The 21,152-nt window shown below is 32.7% G+C and overlaps 1 pseudogene across 1 annotated transcript in view; it reads right to left on the bottom strand.

Annotated features, from left to right (window-relative positions):
* LOC143222259 (roundabout homolog 1-like) overlaps positions 1 to 21,152 on the bottom strand; it is a 199,879-nt pseudogene that overhangs the window by 110,248 nt on the left and 68,479 nt on the right. The gene's annotated exons all lie outside the window — the stretch shown is intronic.

Below are 21,152 nucleotides of genomic sequence, written 5' to 3' on the forward strand. Positions count from 1 at the left end.
ACATTGTTGGAACCCACAGAGAAATATCATTCACACAACATTTTTATGGTTGACTATCATAAATGTACATTGTTGAAACCAACAGAGAAATATCATTCACACAACATTGTTATGGTTGACTATCATACATGTACATTGTTGGAACCTATAGAGAAATATCATTCACACAACATTGTTATGGTTGACTATTATACATGCACATTGTTGGAACCTACAGAGAAATATCATTCACACAACATTGTTATTGTTGACTATAATACATGCACATTGTTGGAACCTGCAAAGAAATATCATTCACACAACATTGTTATAGCTAACTATCATACATGTACATTGTTGGAGCCCATAGAGAAATATCATTCACACAACATTGTTATGGTTGACTATCATACATGTACATTGTTGGAATCTACAGAGAAATATCATTCACACAACATTGTTATGGTTGACTATCATACATGTACATTGTTGGAACCTATAGAGAAATATCATTCACACAACATTGTTATGATTGACTATCATACATGCACATTGTTGGAACCTACAGAGAAATATCATTCACACAACATTGTTATGGTTGGCTATCATACATGCACATTGTTGGAATCTACAGAGAAATATCATTCACACAATATTGTTATTGTTGGCTATCATACATGTACATTGTTGGAATCTACAGAGAAATATCATTCACACAACATTGTTATGATTGACTATCATACATGTACATTGTTGGAACCTACAGAGAAATATCATTCACACAACATTGTTATGATTGACTATCATACATGTTCATTGTTGGAACCTACAGAGAAATACCATTCACACAACATTATTATGGTTGACTATCATACATGTACATTGTTGGAATCTACAGAGAAATATCATTCACACAACATTGTTATGGTTGACTATCATACATGTACATTGTTGGAATCTACAGAGAAATATCATTCACACAACATTGTTATGGTTGACTATCATACATGTACATTGTTGGAACCTATAGAGAAATATCATTCACACAACATTGTTATGATTGACTATCATACATGCACATTGTTGGAACCTACAGAGAAATATCATTCACACAACATTGTTATGGTTGGCTATCATACATGCACATTGTTGGAATCTACAGAGAAATATCATTCACACAATATTGTTATTGTTGGCTATCATACATGTACATTGTTGGAATCTACAGAAAAATATCATTCACACAACATTGTTATGATTGACTATCATACATGTACATTGTTCGAACCTACAGAGAAATATCATTCACACAACATTGTTATGATTGACTATCATACATGTACATTGTTGGAACCTACAGAGAAATATCATTCACACAACATTGTTATGGTTGACTATCATACATGTACATTGTTGGAATCTACAGAGAAATATCATTCACACAACATTGTTATGGTTGACTATCATACATGTACATTGTTGGAACCTACAGAGAAATATCATTCACACAACATTGTTATGATTGACTATCATACATGTACATTGTTGGAACCCACAGAGAAATATCATTCACACAACATTTTTATGGTTGACTATCATAAATGTACATTGTTGAAACCAACAGAGAAATATCATTCACACAACATTGTTATGGTTGACTATTATACATGCACATTGTTGGAACCTACAGAGAAATATCATTCACACAACATTGTTATGACTATAATACATGACATTGTTGGAACCTCACAAAGAAATATCATTCACACAACATTGTTATAGCAACTATCATACATGTACATTGTTGGAATCTACAGAGAAATATCATTCACACAACATTGTTATGGTTGACTATCATACATGTACATTGTTGGAATCTACAGAGAAATATCATTCACACAACATTGTTATGGTTGACTATCATACATGTACATTGTTGGAACCTATAGAGAAATATCATTCACACAACATTGTTATGATTGACTATCATACATGCACATTGTTGGAACCTACAGAGAAATATCATTCACACAACATTGTTATGGTTGGCTATCATACATGCACATTGTTGGAATCTACAGAGAAATATCATTCACACAATATTGTTATTGTTGGCTATCATACATGTACATTGTTGGAATCTACAGAGAAATATCATTCACACAACATTGTTATGATTGACTATCATACATGTACATTGTTGGAACCTACAGAGAAATATCATTCACACAACATTGTTATGATTGACTATCATACATGTACATTGTTGGAACCTACAGAGAAATATCATTCACACAACATTGTTATGGTTGACTATCATACATGTACATTGTTGGAATCTACAGAGAAATATCATTCACACAACATTGTTATGGTTGACTATCATACATGTACATTGTTGGAACCTATAGAGAAATATCATTCACACAACATTGTTATGATTGACTATCATACATGTACATTGTTGGAACCTACAGAGAAATATCATTCACACAACATTGTTATGGTTGACTATCATACATGTACATTGTTGAAACCAACAGAGAAATATCATTCACACAACATTGTTATGGTTGACTATCATACATGTACATTGTTGGAACCTACAGAGAAATATCATTCACACAACATTGTTATGGTTGACTATCATACATGTACATTGTTGGAACCTACAGAGAAATATCATTCACACAACATTGTTATGGTTGACTATCATACATGTACATTGTTGGAATCTACAGAGAAATATCATTCACACAACATTGTTATGGTTGACTATCATACACGCACATTGTTGGAACCTACAGAGAAATATCATTCACACAACATTGTTATGATTGACTATCATACATGTACATTGTTGGAACCTACAGAGAAATATCATTCACACAACATTGTTATGATTGACTATCATTCACACAACATTGTTATGGTTGACTATCATACACGCACATTGTTGGAACCTACAGAGAAATATCATTCACACAACATTGTTATCATTGACTATAATAGATGTACATTGTTGAAACCTACAGAGAAATATCATTCACACTACATTGTTATGGTTGACTATCATACATGTACATTGTTGGAACCTACAGAGAAATATCATTTACACAACATTGTTATGATTTACTATCATACATGTACATTGTTATGATTTAATATAAAACATGTACATTGTTGAAACCTACAGAGAAATATCATTCACACAACATTGTTATGGTTGACTATCATACATGTACATTGTTGGAACCTACAGAGAAATATCATTCACACAACATTGTTATGGTTGACTATCATACATGTACATTGTTGAAACCTACAGAGAAATATCATTCACACAACATTGTTATGGTTGACTATCATACATGTACATTGTTGGAACCTACAGAGAAATATCATTCACACAACATTGTTATGATTGACTATCATACATGTACATTGTTGGAACCTACAGAGAAATATCATTCACACAACATTGTTATGATTGACTATCATACATGTACATTGTTATGATTGACTATAATACATGTACATTGTTGAAACCTACAGAGAAATATCATTCACACAACATTGTTATGGTTGACTATCATACATGCACATTGTTGGAATCTACAGAAAAATATCATTCACACAACATTGTTATGATTGACTATCATACATGTACATTGTTGGAACCTACAGAGAAATATCATTCACACAACATTGTTATGATTCACTATCATACATGTACATTGTTGGAACCTACAGAGAAATATCATTTACACAACATTGTTATGGTTGACTATCATACATGTACATTGTTGAAACCTACAGAGAAATATCATTCACACAACATTGTTATGGTTGACTATCATACATGTACATTGTTGGAACCTATAGAGAAATATCATTCACACAACATTGTTATGGTTGACTATCATACATGTACATTGTTGGAACCTACAGAGAAATATCATTCACACAACATTGTTATGATTGACTATCATACATGTTCATTGTTGGAATCTACAGAGAAATATCATTCACACAACATTGTTATGGATGACTATCATACATGTACATTGTTGGAATCTACAGAGAAATATCATTCACACAACATTGTTATGGTTGACTATCATACATGTACATTGTTGGAACCTATAGAGAAATATCATTCACACAACATTGTTATGATTGACTATCATACATGTACATTGTTGGAACCCACAGAGAAATATCATTCACACAACATTGTTATGGTTGACTATCATAAATGTACATTGTTGAAACCAACAGAGAAATATCATTCACACAACATTGTTATGGTTGACTATCATACATGTACATTGTTGAAACCTACAGAGAAATATCATTCACACAACATTGTTATGGTTGACTATCATACATGTACATTGTTGGAATCTACAGAGAAATATCATTCACACAACATTGTTATGATTGACTATCATACATGTACATTGTTGGAACCTACAGAGAAATATCATTCACACAACATTGTTATGATTGACTATCATACATGTTCATTGTTGGAACCTACAGAGAAATATCATTCACACAACATTATTATGGTTGACTATCATACATGTACATTGTTGGAATCTACAGAGAAATATCATTCACACAACATTGTTATGGTTGACTATCATACATGTACATTGTTGGAACCTACAGAAATATCATTCACACAACATTGTTATGATTGACTATCATACATGTACATTGTTGGAACCTACAGAGAAATATCATTCACACAACATTGTTATGGTTGACTATCATACATGTACATTGTTGAAACCAACAGAGAAATATCATTCACACAACATTGTTATGGTTGACTATCATACATGTACATTGTTTGAACCTACAGAGAAATATCATTCACACAACATTGTTATGGTTGACTATCATACATGCATATTGTTGGAACCTACAGAGAAATATCATTCACACAACATTGTTATTGTTGACTATAATACATGTACATTGTTGGAACCTACAGAGAAATATCATTCACACAACATTGTTATGGTTGACTATCATACATGTACATTGTTGGAACCTACAGAGAAATATCATTCACACAACATTGTTATGGTTGACTATCATACATGTACATTGTTGGAACCTACAGAGAAATATCATTCACACAACATTGTTATGGTTGACTATCATACATGTACATTGTTGGAACCTACAGAGAAATATCATTCACACAACATTGTTATGATTGACTATCATACATGTACATTGTTGGAACCTACAGAGAAATATCATTCACACAACATTGTTATGGTTGGCTATCATACATGTTCATTGTTGGAATCTACAGAGAAATATCATTCACACAACATTGTTATGGTTGACTATCATACATGTACATTGTTGGAATCTACAGAGAAATATCATTCACACAACATTGTTATGATTGACTATCATACATGTACATTGTTGGAACCTACAGAGAAATATCATTCACACAACATTGTTATGATTGACTATCATACATGTACATTGTTGGAACCTACAGAGAAATATCATTCACACAACATTGTTATGGTTGACTATCATAAATGTACATTGTTGGAACCAACAGAGAAATATCATTCACACAACATTGTTATGGTTGACTATCATACATGTACATTGTTGGAACCTACAGAGAAATATCATTCACACAACATTGTTATGGTTGACTATCATACATGTACATTGTTGGAATCTACAGAGAAATATCATTCACACAACATTGTTATGGTTGACTATCATACATGTACATTGTTGGAACCTATAGAGAAATATCATTCACACAACATTGTTATGATTGACTATAATAGATGTACATTGTTGAAACCTACAGAGAAATATCATTCACACAACATTGTTATGGTTGACTATCATACATGTACATTGTTGGAACCTACAGAGAAATATCATTTACACAACATTGTTATGATTTACTATCATACATGTACATTGTTATGATTGACTATAATACATGTACATTGTTGAAACCTACAGAGAAATATCATTCACACAACATTGTTATGGTTGACTATCATACATGTACATTGTTGGAACCTACAGAGAAATATCATTTACACAACATTGTTATGGTTGACTATCATACATGTACATTGTTGAAACCTACAGAGAAATATCATTCACACAACATTGTTATGGTTGACTATCATACACGTACATTGTTGGAACCTACAGAGAAATATCATTCACACAACATTGTTATGAATGACTATAATACATGTACATTGTTGGAACCTACAGAGAAATATCATTCACACAACATTGTTATGATTGACTATCATTCACACAACATTGTTATGGTTGACTATCATACACGCACATTGTTGGAATCTAAAGAAAAATATCATTCACACAACATTGTTATGATTGACTATCATACATGTACATTGTTGGAACCTACAGAGAAATATCATTCACACAACATTGTTATGATTGACTATCATACATGTTCATTGTTGGAACCTACAGAGAAATATCATTCACACAACATTGTTATGGTTGACTATCATACATGTACATTGTTGGAACCTACAGAGTAATATCATTTACACAACATTGTTATGATTTACTATTATACATGTACATTGTTATAATTGACTATAATACATGTACATTGTTGAAACCTACAGAGAAATATCATTCACACAACATTGTTATGGTTGACTATCATACATGTACATTGTTGGAACCTACAGAGAAATATCATTTACACAACATTGTTATGGTTGACTATCATACATGTACATTGTTGGAACCTACAGAGAAATATCATTCACACAACATTGTTATGAATGACTATAATACATGTACATTGTTGGAACCTACAGAGAAATATTATTCACACAACATTGTTATGATTGACTATCATACATGTACATTGTTATGATTGACTATAATACATGTACATTGTTGAAACCTACAGAGAAATATCATTCACACAACATTGTTATGGTTGACTATCATACATGCACATTGTTGGAATCTACAGAAAAATATCATTCACACAACATTGTTATGATTGACTATCATACATGTACATTGTTGGAACCTACAGAGAAATATCATTCACACAACATTGTTATGATTGACTATCATACATGTTCATTGTTGGAACCTACAGAGAAATATCATTCACACAACATTGTTATGGTTGACTATCATACATGTACATTGTTGGAACCTACAGAGAAATATCATTTACACAACATTGTTATGATTTACTATCATACATGTACATTGTTATAATTGACTATAATACATGTACATTGTTGAAACCAACAGAGAAATATCTTTCACACAACATTGTTATGGTTGACTATCATACATGTACATTGTTGTAACCTACAGAGAAATATCATTCACACAACATTGTTATGGTTGACTATCATACATGTACATTGTTGAAACCTACAGAGAAATATCATTCACACAACATTGTTATGGTTGACTATCATACACGTACATTGTTGGAACCTACAGAGAAATATCATTCACACAACATTGTTATGGTTGACTATCATACATGTACATTGTTGGAACCTACAGAGAAATATCATTCACACAACATTGTTATGATTGTATATCATACATGTTCATTGTTGGAATCTACAGAGAAATATCATTCACACAACATTGTTATGGATGACTATCATACATGTACATTGTTGGAATCTACAGAGAAATATCATTCACACAACATTGTTATGGTTGACTATCATACATGTACATTGTTGGAACCTATAGAGAAATATCATTCACACAACATTGTTATGATTGACTATCATACATGTACATTGTTGGAACCCACAGAGAAATATCATTCACACAACATTGTTATGGTTGACTATCATAAATGTACATTGTTGAAACCAACAGAGAAATATCATTCACACAACATTGTTATGGTTGACTATCATACATGTACATTGTTGAAACCTACAGAGAAATATCATTCACACAACATTGTTATGGTTGACTATCATACATGTACATTGTTGGAATCTACAGAGAAATATCATTCACACAACATTGTTATGGTTGACTATCATACATGTACATTGTTGGAACCTATAGAGAAATATCATTCACACAACATTGTTATGATTGACTATAATAGATGTACATTGTTGAAACCTACAGAGAAATATCATTCACACAACATTGTTATGGTTGACTATCATACATGTACATTGTTGGAACCTACAGAGAAATATCATTTACACAACATTGTTATGATTTACTGTCATACATGTACATTGTTATGATTGACTATCATACATGTACATTGTTGAAACCTACAGAGAAATATCATTCACACAACATTGTTATGGTTGACTATCATACATGTACATTGTTGGAACCTACAGAGAAATATCATTCACACAACATTGTTATGATTGACTATCATACATGTACATTGTTGGAACCTACAGAGAAATATCATTCACACAACATTGTTATGATTGACTATCATACATGTACATTGTTATGATTGACTATCATACATGTACATTGTTATGATTGACTATAATACATGTACATTGTTGAAACCTACAGAGAAATATCATTCACACAACATTGTTATGGTTGACTATCATACATGCAAATTGTTGGAATCTACAGAAAAATATCATTCACACAACATTGTTATGATTGACTATCATACATGTACATTGTTGGAACCTACAGAGAAATATCATTCACACAACATTGTTATGATTGACTATCATACATGTACATTGTTGGAACCTACAGAGAAATATCATTTACACAACATTGTTATGGTTGACTATCATACATGCACATTGTTGAAACCTACAGAGAAATATCATTCACACAACATTGTTATGGTTGACTATCAATACATGTACATTGTTGGAACCTACAGAGAAATATCATTCACACAACATTGTTATGAATGACTATAATACATGTACATTGTTGGAACCTACAGAGAAATATCATTCACACAACATTGTTATGATTGACTATCATACATGTACATTGTTATGATTGACTATAATACATGTACATTGTTGAAACCTACAGAGAAATATCATTCACACAACATTGTTATGGTTGACTATCATACATGTACATTGTTGGAACCTACAGAAAAATATCATTCACACAACATTGTTATGATTGACTATCATACATGTACATTGTTGGAACTTACAGAGAAATATCATTCACACAACATTGTTATGATTGACTATCATACATGTACATTGTTGGGACCTACAGAGAAATATCATTCACACAACATTGTTATGATTTACTATCACACATGTACATTGTTATAATTTACTATAATACATGTACATTGTTGAAACCTACAGAGAAATATCATTCACACAACATTGTTATGGTTGACTATCATACATGTACATTGTTGGAACCTACAGAGAAATATAATTTACACAACATTGTTATGATTGACTATCATACATGTGCATTGTTATGATTGACTATAATACATGTACATTGTTGAAACCAACAGAGAAATATCATTCACACAACATTGTTATGGTTGACTATCATACATGTACATTGTTGAAACCTACAGAGAAATATCATTCACACAACATTGTTATGGTTGACTATCATACATGCACATTGTTGGAATCTACAGAAAAATATCATTCACACAACATTGTTATGATTGACTATCATTCATGTACATTGTTGGAACCTACAGAGAAATATCATTCACACAACATTGTTATGATTGACTATCATACATGTTCATTGTTGGAACCTACAGAGAAATATCATTCACACAACATTGTAATGATTGACTATCATACATGTACATTGTTGGAACCTACAGAGAAATATCATTTACACAACATTGTTATGATTTACTATCATACATGTACATTGTTATAATTGACTATAATACATGTAAATTGTTGGAACCTACAGAGAAATATAATTTACACAACATTGTTATGATTGACTATCATACATGTACATTGTTATGATTGACTATAATACATGTACATTGTTGAAACCAACAGAGAAATATCATTCACACAACATTGTTATGGTTGACTATCATACATGTACATTGTTGAAACCTACAGAGAAATATCATTCACACAACATTGTTATGGTTGACTATCATACATGTACATTGTTGAAACCTACAGAGAAATATCATTCACACAACATTGTTATGGTTGACTATCATACACGTACATTGTTGGAACCTACAGAGAAATATCATTCACACAACATTGTTATGGTTGACTATCATACATGTACATTGTTGGAACCTACAGAGAAATATCATTCACACAACATTGTTATGATTGTATATCATACATGTTCATTGTTGGAATCTACAGAGAAATATCATTCACACAACATTGTTATGGTTGACTATCATACATGTACATTGTTGGAATCTACAGAGAAATATCATTCACACAACATTGTTATGGTTGACTATCATACATGTACATTGTTGGAACCTATAGAGAAATATCATTCACACAACATTGTTATGATTGACTATCATACATGTACATTGTTGGAACCCACAGAGAAATATCATTCACACAACATTGTTATGGTTGACTATCATAAATGTACATTGTTGAAACCAACAGAGAAATATCATTCACACAACATTGTTATGGTTGACTATCATACATGTACATTGTTGAAACCTACAGAGAAATATCATTCACATAACATTGTTATGGTTGACTATCATACATGTACATTGTTGGAATCTACAGAGAAATATCATTCACACAACATTGTTATGGTTGACTATCATACATGTACATTGTTGGAACCTATAGAGAAATATCATTCACACAACATTGTTATGATTGACTATAATAGATGTACATTGTTGAAACCTACAGAGAAATATCATTCACACAACATTGTTATGGTTGACTATCATACATGTATATTGTTGGAACCTACAGAGAAATATCATTTACACAACATTGTTATGATTTACTATCATACATGTACATTGTTATGATTGACTATAATACATGTACATTGTTGAAACCTACAGAGAAATATCATTCACACAACATTGTTATGGTTGACTATCATACACGTACATTGTTGGAACCTACAGAGAAATATCATTCACACAACATTGTTATGAATGACTATAATACATGTACATTGTTGGAACCTACAGAGAAATATCATTCACACAACATTGTTATGATTGACTATCATACATGTACATTGTTATGATTGACTATCATACATGTACATTGTTATGATTGACTATAATACATGTACATTGTTGAAACCTACAGAGAAATATCATTCACACAACATTGTTATGGTTGACTATCATACATGCAAATTGTTGGAATCTACAGAAAAATATCATTCACACAACATTGTTATGATTGACTATCATACATGTACATTGTTGGAACCTACAGAGAAATATCATTCACACAACATTGTTATGATTGACTATCATACATGTACATTGTTGGAACCTACAGAGAAATATCATTTACACAACATTGTTATGATTTACTATTATACATGTACATTGTTATAATTGACTATAATACATGTACATTGTTGAAACCTACAGAGAAATATCATTCACACAACATTGTTATGGTTGACTATCATACATGTACATTGTTGGAACCTAGAGAGAAATATCATTTACACAACATTGTTATGGTTGACTATCATACATGCACATTGTTGAAACCTACAGAGAAATATCATTCACACAACATTGTTATGGTTGACTATCAATCACGTACATTGTTGGAACCTACAGAGAAATATCATTCACACAACATTGTTATGAATGACTATAATACATGTACATTGTTGGAACCTACAGAGAAATATCATTCACACAACATTGTAATGATTGACTATCATACATGTACATTGTTATGATTGACTATAATACATGTACATTGCTGAAACCTACAGAGAAATATCATTCACACAACATTGTTATGGTTGACTATCATACATGCACATTGTTGGAATCTACAGAAAAATATCATTCACACAACATTGTTATGATTGACTATCATACATGTACATTGTTGGAACCTACAGAGAAATATCATTCACACAACATTGTTATGATTGACTATCATACATGTTCATTGTTGGAACCTACAGAGAAATATCATTCACACAACATTGTTATGGTTGACTATCATACATGTACATTGTTGGAACCTACAGAGAAATATCATTTACACAACATTGTTATGATTTACTATCAAACATGTACATTGTTATAATTTACTATAATACATGTACATTGTTGAAACCTACAGAGAAATATCATTCACACAACATTGTTATGGTTGACTATCATACATGTACATTGTTGGAACCTACAGAGAAATATAATTTACACAACATTGTTATGATTGACTATCATACATGTACATTGTTATGATTGACTATAATACATGTACATTGTTGAAACCAACAGAGAAATATCATTCACACAACATTGTTATGGTTGACTATCATACATGTACATTGTTGAAACCTACAGAGAAATATCATTCACACAACATTGTTATGGTTGACTATCATACATGTACATTGTTGGAACCTACAGAGAAATATCATTCACACAACATTGTTATGGTTGACTATCATACATGTACATTGTTGGAATCTACAGAGAAATTTCATTCACACAACATTGTTATGATTGACTATCACACATGTACATTGTTGGAACCTACAGAGAAATATCATTCACACAACATTGTTATGGTTGACTATGATACATGTACATTGTTGGAACGTACAGAGAAATATCATTTACACAACATTGTTATGATTTACTATCATACATGTACATTGTTATGATTGACTATAATACATGTACATTGTTGAAACCTACAGAGAAATATCATTCACACAACATTGTTATGGTTGACTATCATACATGTACATTGTTGGAACCTACAGAGAAATATCATTTACACAAAATTGTTATGATTGACTATCATAGATGTACATTGTTGGAACCTACAGAGAAATATCATTCACACAACATTGTTATGGTTGACTATCATACATGTATATTGTTATGATTGACTATAATACATGTACATTGTTGAAACCTACAGAGAAATATCATTCACACAACATTGTTATGGTTGACTATCAGACATGTACATTGTTGAAACCTACAGAGAAATATCATTCACACAACATTGTTATGGTTGACTATCATACACGTACATTGTTGAAACCTACAGGGAAATATCATTCACACAACATTGTTATGGTTGACTATCATACATGTATATTGTTATGATTGACTATAATACATGTACATTGTTGAAACCTACAGAGAAATATCATTCACACAACATTGTTATGGTTGACTATCAGACATATACATTGTTGAAACCTACAGAGAAATATCATTCACACAACATTGTTATGGTTGACTATCATACACGTACATTGTTGGAACCTACAGGGAAATATCATTCACACAACATTGTTATGGTTGATTATCATACACGTACATTGTTGGAACCTACAGGGAAATATCATTTACACAACATTGTTATGATTGACTATCATAAATGTACATTGTTGAAACCAACAGAGAAATATCATTCACACAACATTGTTATGGTTGACTATCATACATGTACATTGTTGAAACCTACAGAGAAATATCATTCACATAACATTGTTATGGTTGACTATCATACATGTACATTGTTGGAATCTACAGAGAAATATCATTCACACAACATTGTTATGGTTGACTATCATACATGTACATTGTTGGAACCTATAGAGAAATATCATTCACACAACATTGTTATGATTGACTATAATAGATGTACATTGTTGAAACCTACAGAGAAATATCATTCACACAACATTGTTATGGTTGACTATCATACATGTACATTGTTGGAACCTACAGAGAAATATCATTTACACAACATTGTTATGATTTACTATCATACATGCAAATTGTTGGAATCTACAGAAAAATATCATTCACACAACATTGTTATGAGTGACTATCATACATGTACATTGTTGGAACCTACAGAGAAATATCATTCACACAACATTGTTATGGTTGACTATCATACATGTATATTGTTATGATTGACTATAATACATGTACATTGTTGAAACCTACAGAGAAATATCATTCACACAACATTGTTATGGTTGACTATCAGACATGTATATTGTTGAAACCTACAGAGAAATATCATTCACACAACATTGTTATGGTTGACTATCATACACGTACATTGTTGAAACCTACAGGGAAATATCATTCACACAACATTGTTATGGTTGACTATCATACATGTATATTGTTATGATTGACTATAATACATGTACATTGTTGAAACCTACAGAGAAATATCATTCACACAACATTGTTATGGTTGACTATCAGACATATACATTGTTGAAACCTACAGAGAAATATCATTCACACAACATTGTTATGGTTGACTATCATACACGTACATTGTTGGAACCTACAGGGAAATATCATTCACACAACATTGTTATGGTTGATTATCATACACGTACATTGTTGGAACCTACAGGGAAATATCATTCACACAACATTGTTATGGTTGACTATCATACACGTACATTGTTTGAACCTACAGAGAAATATCATTCACACAACATTGTTATGGTTGACTATCATACACGTACATTGTTGGAACCTACAGAGAAATATCATTCACACAACATTGTTATGGTTGACTATCATACACGTACATTGTTGGAAGCTACAGAGAAATATCATTCACACAACATTGTTTTGATTGACTATCATACATGTACATTTATGGAACCTACAGAGAAATATCATCACACAACATTGTTATGATTGACTATCATACATGTACATTTATGGAACCTACAGAGAAATATCATTCACACAACATTGTTATAGCTAACTATCATACATCGGTTTCATTTCTATAACTTTTTGTGTTCTTTAAAATAAGGAATTTCCTTTGATTCATAAAGAAAATACTGTTTTTTTCTAAATCTGATTTAGTTAACGTTTCTAAACCAGAGTTTATAAACCAAAATAAATATCTCAACTAGAGATGGTATTTTAATATTAGTTAAGAAACAAGTGTTCTACCTTTTCGGATCAGTAATGTAAAGAATAAAACTTTATTTTATTAACGAATATTTTATAAACTTTTGTAAACAAACACTAAAAACAGCTTTGAACCACTAATTTTATTCTATCTCGTACATTGTGAAACGTTGCGTAAAATCTGTTGGAAAATACAAGCTGTTTTAAGCACGTATTCCCTCTCTTTCGTGACACAAATACTTCTGTTTATCAAAATATCTGATGCCTGGAACAAATTCATAGTTTTCAATGCACGAATGTTTTAAACTTATAATCTCTAATTACATGTCATATTTATTTCTACCTATTAATATCGTTTAGCCATTTATCGGAAATAAAGCTTGATAATCCAATATACAATAGTTTAAACTTGTTATTTCATATTTTCACTGACACGAAGATCTGCTAGGCTATTAACAAATAAATATTTTTAATTATTTTACTGGTCTAACACAGCTTCACGAGTTTTATTGACAAACAAGCTCACGTGGGAAAAAACGCACGTGAAGTTTCGTGCAAAAAAAAACGCTGTGTGAGGTGATTATTACTTTGAGAAGCATTAATATCTTTTCAGTTCCACTAATCTCCATTATTCGGATCAGATATTTGACATTTAGCAGTTCTTTTAACATAAGAAATAATGAGGGAAAATAATTATTAAAAAATGATGTGTTATGATACGTCAGCCATATTATATCTGCTCTATATATAAAGAGCCAAAGGGCCCTTTCTTCCAATAACAAGCAAGCAAGCAGGTATACATATATAGTAGTGGCTTACACCATCAGGTTTCATGGTATAAGCTAAAGTGAACAGAAATTATGGCAGGTTTTATTTAGGTCATTTATAAAATCATTATTTAGTGTAATGATTAATAACGCAACATAATTTGTTTAATTTTATTAATAACAGTGATTATTTACTATATCTTTTAGCTTTTATGTTCCGTGTCTCTTGTCCCTCTACTAATGTATGTCCTATCTTCCCTGGTAACACAGTCTTATCTTTCTGTAACGATATGTCTCTGTCCCTCTACTAATGTATGTCCTATCTTACCTGGTAACGTAATTGACTGGAAAGTTCGTTAAGGAAGATAAGATATATATTCGTAAAGATATCAGATGTTATAACAGAACATAAACATACATGCGTTATTTACTCTAGAGGGACGATTCAACAAAAATAAGAAAACAGAAGAAAATGAAATCACAAAACTATTCGAACTTTCTATCAAGTTGTAGATATGCATTAATATAACTTGTCTGTACACTTTTAAATTTGAATATTGATAAACACGGCATATTACGAGTATAGACTGACGAATGTATTTGCTGCTTATCCCATACTATTACAACTGCATAATAATGTGATTCCTACAGGCAGACTCGTTGCAGGAAACAGTGCTTCTAGGCCTCATGACGTTACCTAAACGACACTACTTGCGCAAGCGAAATTTACTTGAACGGTTAGAGCCTCGAAAACGGTAATAGTAAGTCGTAAAGCTATAACTCGATTTCATTCACTTGAGGATACGTTTGTTTGCTTTTTAATCTCGCGCAAAGCTACACGAGAGCTATCTGCGCTAGCCGTCCCTAATTTAGCAGTGTGAGACTAGAGGGAAGGCAGCTAATCATCACCACCCACTGCCAACTCTCGGGCTACTCTTTTACCAAGGAATAGTGGGATTGACCGCACCATTATAACGTCCCCACGGCTAAAATATTTGGTGCGACGGGGATTCGAACCCGCGATCCTCAGATGACGAGTCGAACGCCTTAACCCACCTGGTTAAACTAGGACGAACTGCGACAGGGTGTTTCGGACACAATAACGTGTATAACCCTAGAGTACCAATGGGGGTTCGTATTTCAACGGTTTTTTAAAACTATTTATACACCGTATTGATGGTGGATTCATCCATAGTTTTATAGGTTACAGAGCCCGTAGTACCATAAAAATACCTAATTATTAATGGTTTCTCAATGATATTAAATTTATTTCTGTCCAACATTTTGTCTCTTGTTTGATTTGTTTTGAATTTCACACAAAGCTAAACGAAGGTTATCTGTGCTAGTTGTCCCTAATTTAGCAGTGTAAGACTAGGGGGAAGGCAGCTTGTCATCACCACCCACCGCCAACTCTTGGGCTACTCTTTTAGCAACGAATAGTGGGATTGACCGTCACATTATAACGCTCATACGGGTTAAAGGGCGAGCATGTTTGGTGCGACCGGGACTCGAACCCGGGACCCAAAGATTACGAGTCGAGTGTCTTAATAACCCTGATATCCAGTTAGCCAACGCCAAGCAAGAATAACTACAAATCGATTTTGTATCCTACGTTACTTGGACTCGTTTTTTCTTGCCATTCGTAACGGAAGAATTGTGGATAAAACACTTTATTTCTCAATCGCACGGACATTGAACAAACCAACGAGTGACTAAAATACGATAAGCTAACATCGCATTTCTTTAATTTGTGTTCGGTTACGTTAACCAAAGTTCAGCCTTGAAAGTTCTGTTCCTTCATAGCATCTATTATTTATAAGCAGTCGAAACGGACATTAAGTTTTATGGTAGTAATCGAATTAATGAACATTTTTGTCAGCTGATAAACATCACCAAACTAATTATTAATAGTAAAGGTCAATGAAAATCATGAACTTTTGACCCCCACGTCTCGTATTTCATGTACAAACAATAAAATAGATTAAGTACGTATTAAGTACAAATAGGATATTCTTTCCACAGGTTCGAATTATTATATAAAGTCTGAATTTACTCAAAATGATGAGGCATACACGGATTTCTTAAAAAGCATATAAAGAAAAAAATGTGGCCGATGGATTGATATAATAAATCTTGAGAACTTTTTTATTTTTTCGCTTTCAGTAGCAGAGATAATTTAAATATATATATATATATGTATGTGAAACACGTTCGACGGCTTACATTTTTTGTAGTTTTTTTCTGAACGTGGTTTATAAATGCATCGCTTTACGACTTGTTCGATTTTAAACGACCACTGGGCAAGAACTTGACGTCGCCCAACTGACTTTAATTCGTCAAGCTGATTTGACAAGAACACAGACTATCAGCCATGGTTGCGTCGCTGGAGGCATTTTACAGCCAGATGACGTCACGATAACGTCTGCTGGTGAATGGAATGCGTTACCATAGCAACGAGCTGATGATTTCAACACGTATAATACCACGAGTTTAATCCTTATGAAATCAAAAAATACGTTGAAAGATAAACTATTTACACAAACGAAGAGTGGGATTGAACGTCATATTATAACACCTCCACAGCTGAAAGGACGATCATATTTGTTGAGATGGGGTTTCGAACCCATTACCCTCAGATTACGATTCAAGTTCCTTAATCACCTGGCCATGCTTTCTGGATTGTGAATCGCTTTGAACGGCCTGATCTTCTAACTATTCCTGTGTTTGATATACACAAATGAAACTTTTAACATCGTTGTCTGTATCCAGTGTTACAGAATTGCGTGTTTTTACATTTGACGTGTAAAGTAAAATATCGTATTGTTGATCGTTTATACCTCTAAGTAAAAATCGCTACGTAAACTTACAGTAAAAACTTTGTGAACATGAGATACAGTAATCACGTCTGTTACATTTTTGAACTGTGTGTAACTTCCATAGGTACGTTAAAGTCTTTCTCTTTCATCAACTTTATGTTCACTGGTAAGCAGGGAATAATAAGTAAGAAGAGGCGAAGAGAGAAAATGTTAGGTCAGCCATACACAGAGAGAAGACAGTGAAATAATCCAGAGAGAGAACAGTTCAGTCATACACAGAGAGAAGACAGTGAAATAATCCACAGAGAGAGAACAGTTCAGTCATACACAGAGAGAAGACAGTGAAATAACCCAGAGAGAAAGACATTTCAGTCATACACAGAGAGAAGACAGTGAAATAATCCAGAGAGAAAGACATTTCAGTCATACACAGAGAGAAGACAGTGAAATAATCCAGAGAGAAAGACATTTCAGTCATACACAGAGAGAAGACAGTGAAATAATCCAGAGAGAAAGAACAGTTCAGTCATACACAGAGAGAAGACAGTGAAATAATCCAGAGAGAAAGACATTTCAGCCATACACAGAGAGAAGACAGTGAAATAATCCAGAGAGAAAGACATTTCAGTCATACACAGAGAGAAGACAGTGCAATAATCCACAGAGAGAGAACAGTTCAGTCATACACAGAGAGAAGACAGTGAAATAATCCAGAGAGAGAGAACAGTTCAGTCATACACAGAGAGAAGACAGTGAAATAATCCAGAGAGAGAGAACAGTTCAGTCATACACAGAGAGAAGACAGTGAAATAATCCAGAGAGAGAGAACAGTTCAGTCATACACAGAGAGAAGACAGTGAAATAATCCAGAGAGAAAGACATTTCAGTCATACACAGAGAGAAGACAGTGAAATAATCCACAGAGAGAAAGACATTTCAGTCATACACAGAGAGAAGACAGTGAAATAATCCACAGAGAGAGAACAGTTCAGTCATACACAGAGAGAAAACAGTGAAATAATCCAGAGAGAAAGACATTTCAGTCATACACAGAGAGAAGACAGTGAAATAATCCACAGAGAGAGAACAGTTCAGTCATACACAGAGAGAAAACAGTGAAATAATCCAGAGAGAAAGACATTTCAGTCATACACAGAGAGAAGACAGTGAAATAATCCACAGAGAGAGAACAGTTCAGTCATACACAGAGAGAAGACAGTATAATAATGCAGAGAGAAAGAACAGTTCAGTCATACACAGAGAAAAGACAGTGAAATAATCCAGAGAGAAAGACATTTCAGTCATACACAGAGAGAAGACAGTGCAATAATCCACAGAGAGAGAACAGTTCAGTCATACACAGAGAGAAGACAGTGAAATAATCTAGAGAGAAAGACATTTCAGTCATACACAGAGAGAAGACAGTGCAATAATCCACAGAGAGAGAACAGTTCAGTCATACACAGAGAGAAGACAGTGTAATAATGCAGAGAGAAAGAACAGTTCAGTCATACACAGAGAGAAGACAGTGCAATAATCCACAGAGAGAGAACAGTTCAGTCATACACAGAGAGAAGACAGTGCAATAATCCACAGAGAGAGAACAGTTCAGTCATACACAGAGAGAAGACAGTGCAATAATCCACAGAGAGAGAACAGTTCAGTCATACACAGAGAGAAGACAGTGTAATAATGCAGAGAGAAAGAACAGTTCAGTCATACACAGAGAAAAGACAGTGAAATAATTTAGAGAGAGAGAAAAGTTCAGTCATACTCAGAGAGAAGACAGTGAAATAATCCAGAGAGAAAGAACAGTTCAGTCATATACAGAGAGAAGACAGTGAAATAATCCAGAGAGAAAGAACAGTTCAGTCATACATACACAAAGAGAAGACAGTGCAATAATCCACAGAGAGAAAACAGTTCAGTCATACACAGAGAGAAGACAGTGAAATAATTAAGAGAGAAAGAACAGTTCAGTCATACACAAAGAGAAGACAGTGTAATAATCCAATGAGAGAGAACAGTTCAGTCATACACAGAGAGAAGACAGTGCAGTAATCCAGAAACAGAGAATAGTTCAGTCGTTTAGAGTTTGATTCTTGTTTTGTTGTAGTAGTTAAGAAAAAAGCCAAAAGCCACACAATAAGATATCTGTGTTCCTCTAACAACAGGTATCCAAACCGGGTTTTAGCCTGGTAAGTCTGCAGACTTAACCCTAAATCACTGACGGCCTTAATGCAGTGGAGAGTGTAAGAATAAATACACAGCACTAAACAAAGGGCAATACAATTATACAAATAACTGGAGAGACAGTGACTGTAAATAGAGTCAGAAAAAGAGAACATTCCAGTAGTATATAGAGTCAGAGTGAATATTTTAATAGTCTAGAAAGTCAGACAGAAGAGTCAATTAATCCAGGGAGTTGGAAAG

The sequence above is a fragment of the Tachypleus tridentatus genome, chromosome 1, assembly GCF_004210375.1.
Source record: "Tachypleus tridentatus isolate NWPU-2018 chromosome 1, ASM421037v1, whole genome shotgun sequence".
NCBI lineage: Eukaryota > Metazoa > Arthropoda > Merostomata > Xiphosura > Limulidae > Tachypleus > Tachypleus tridentatus.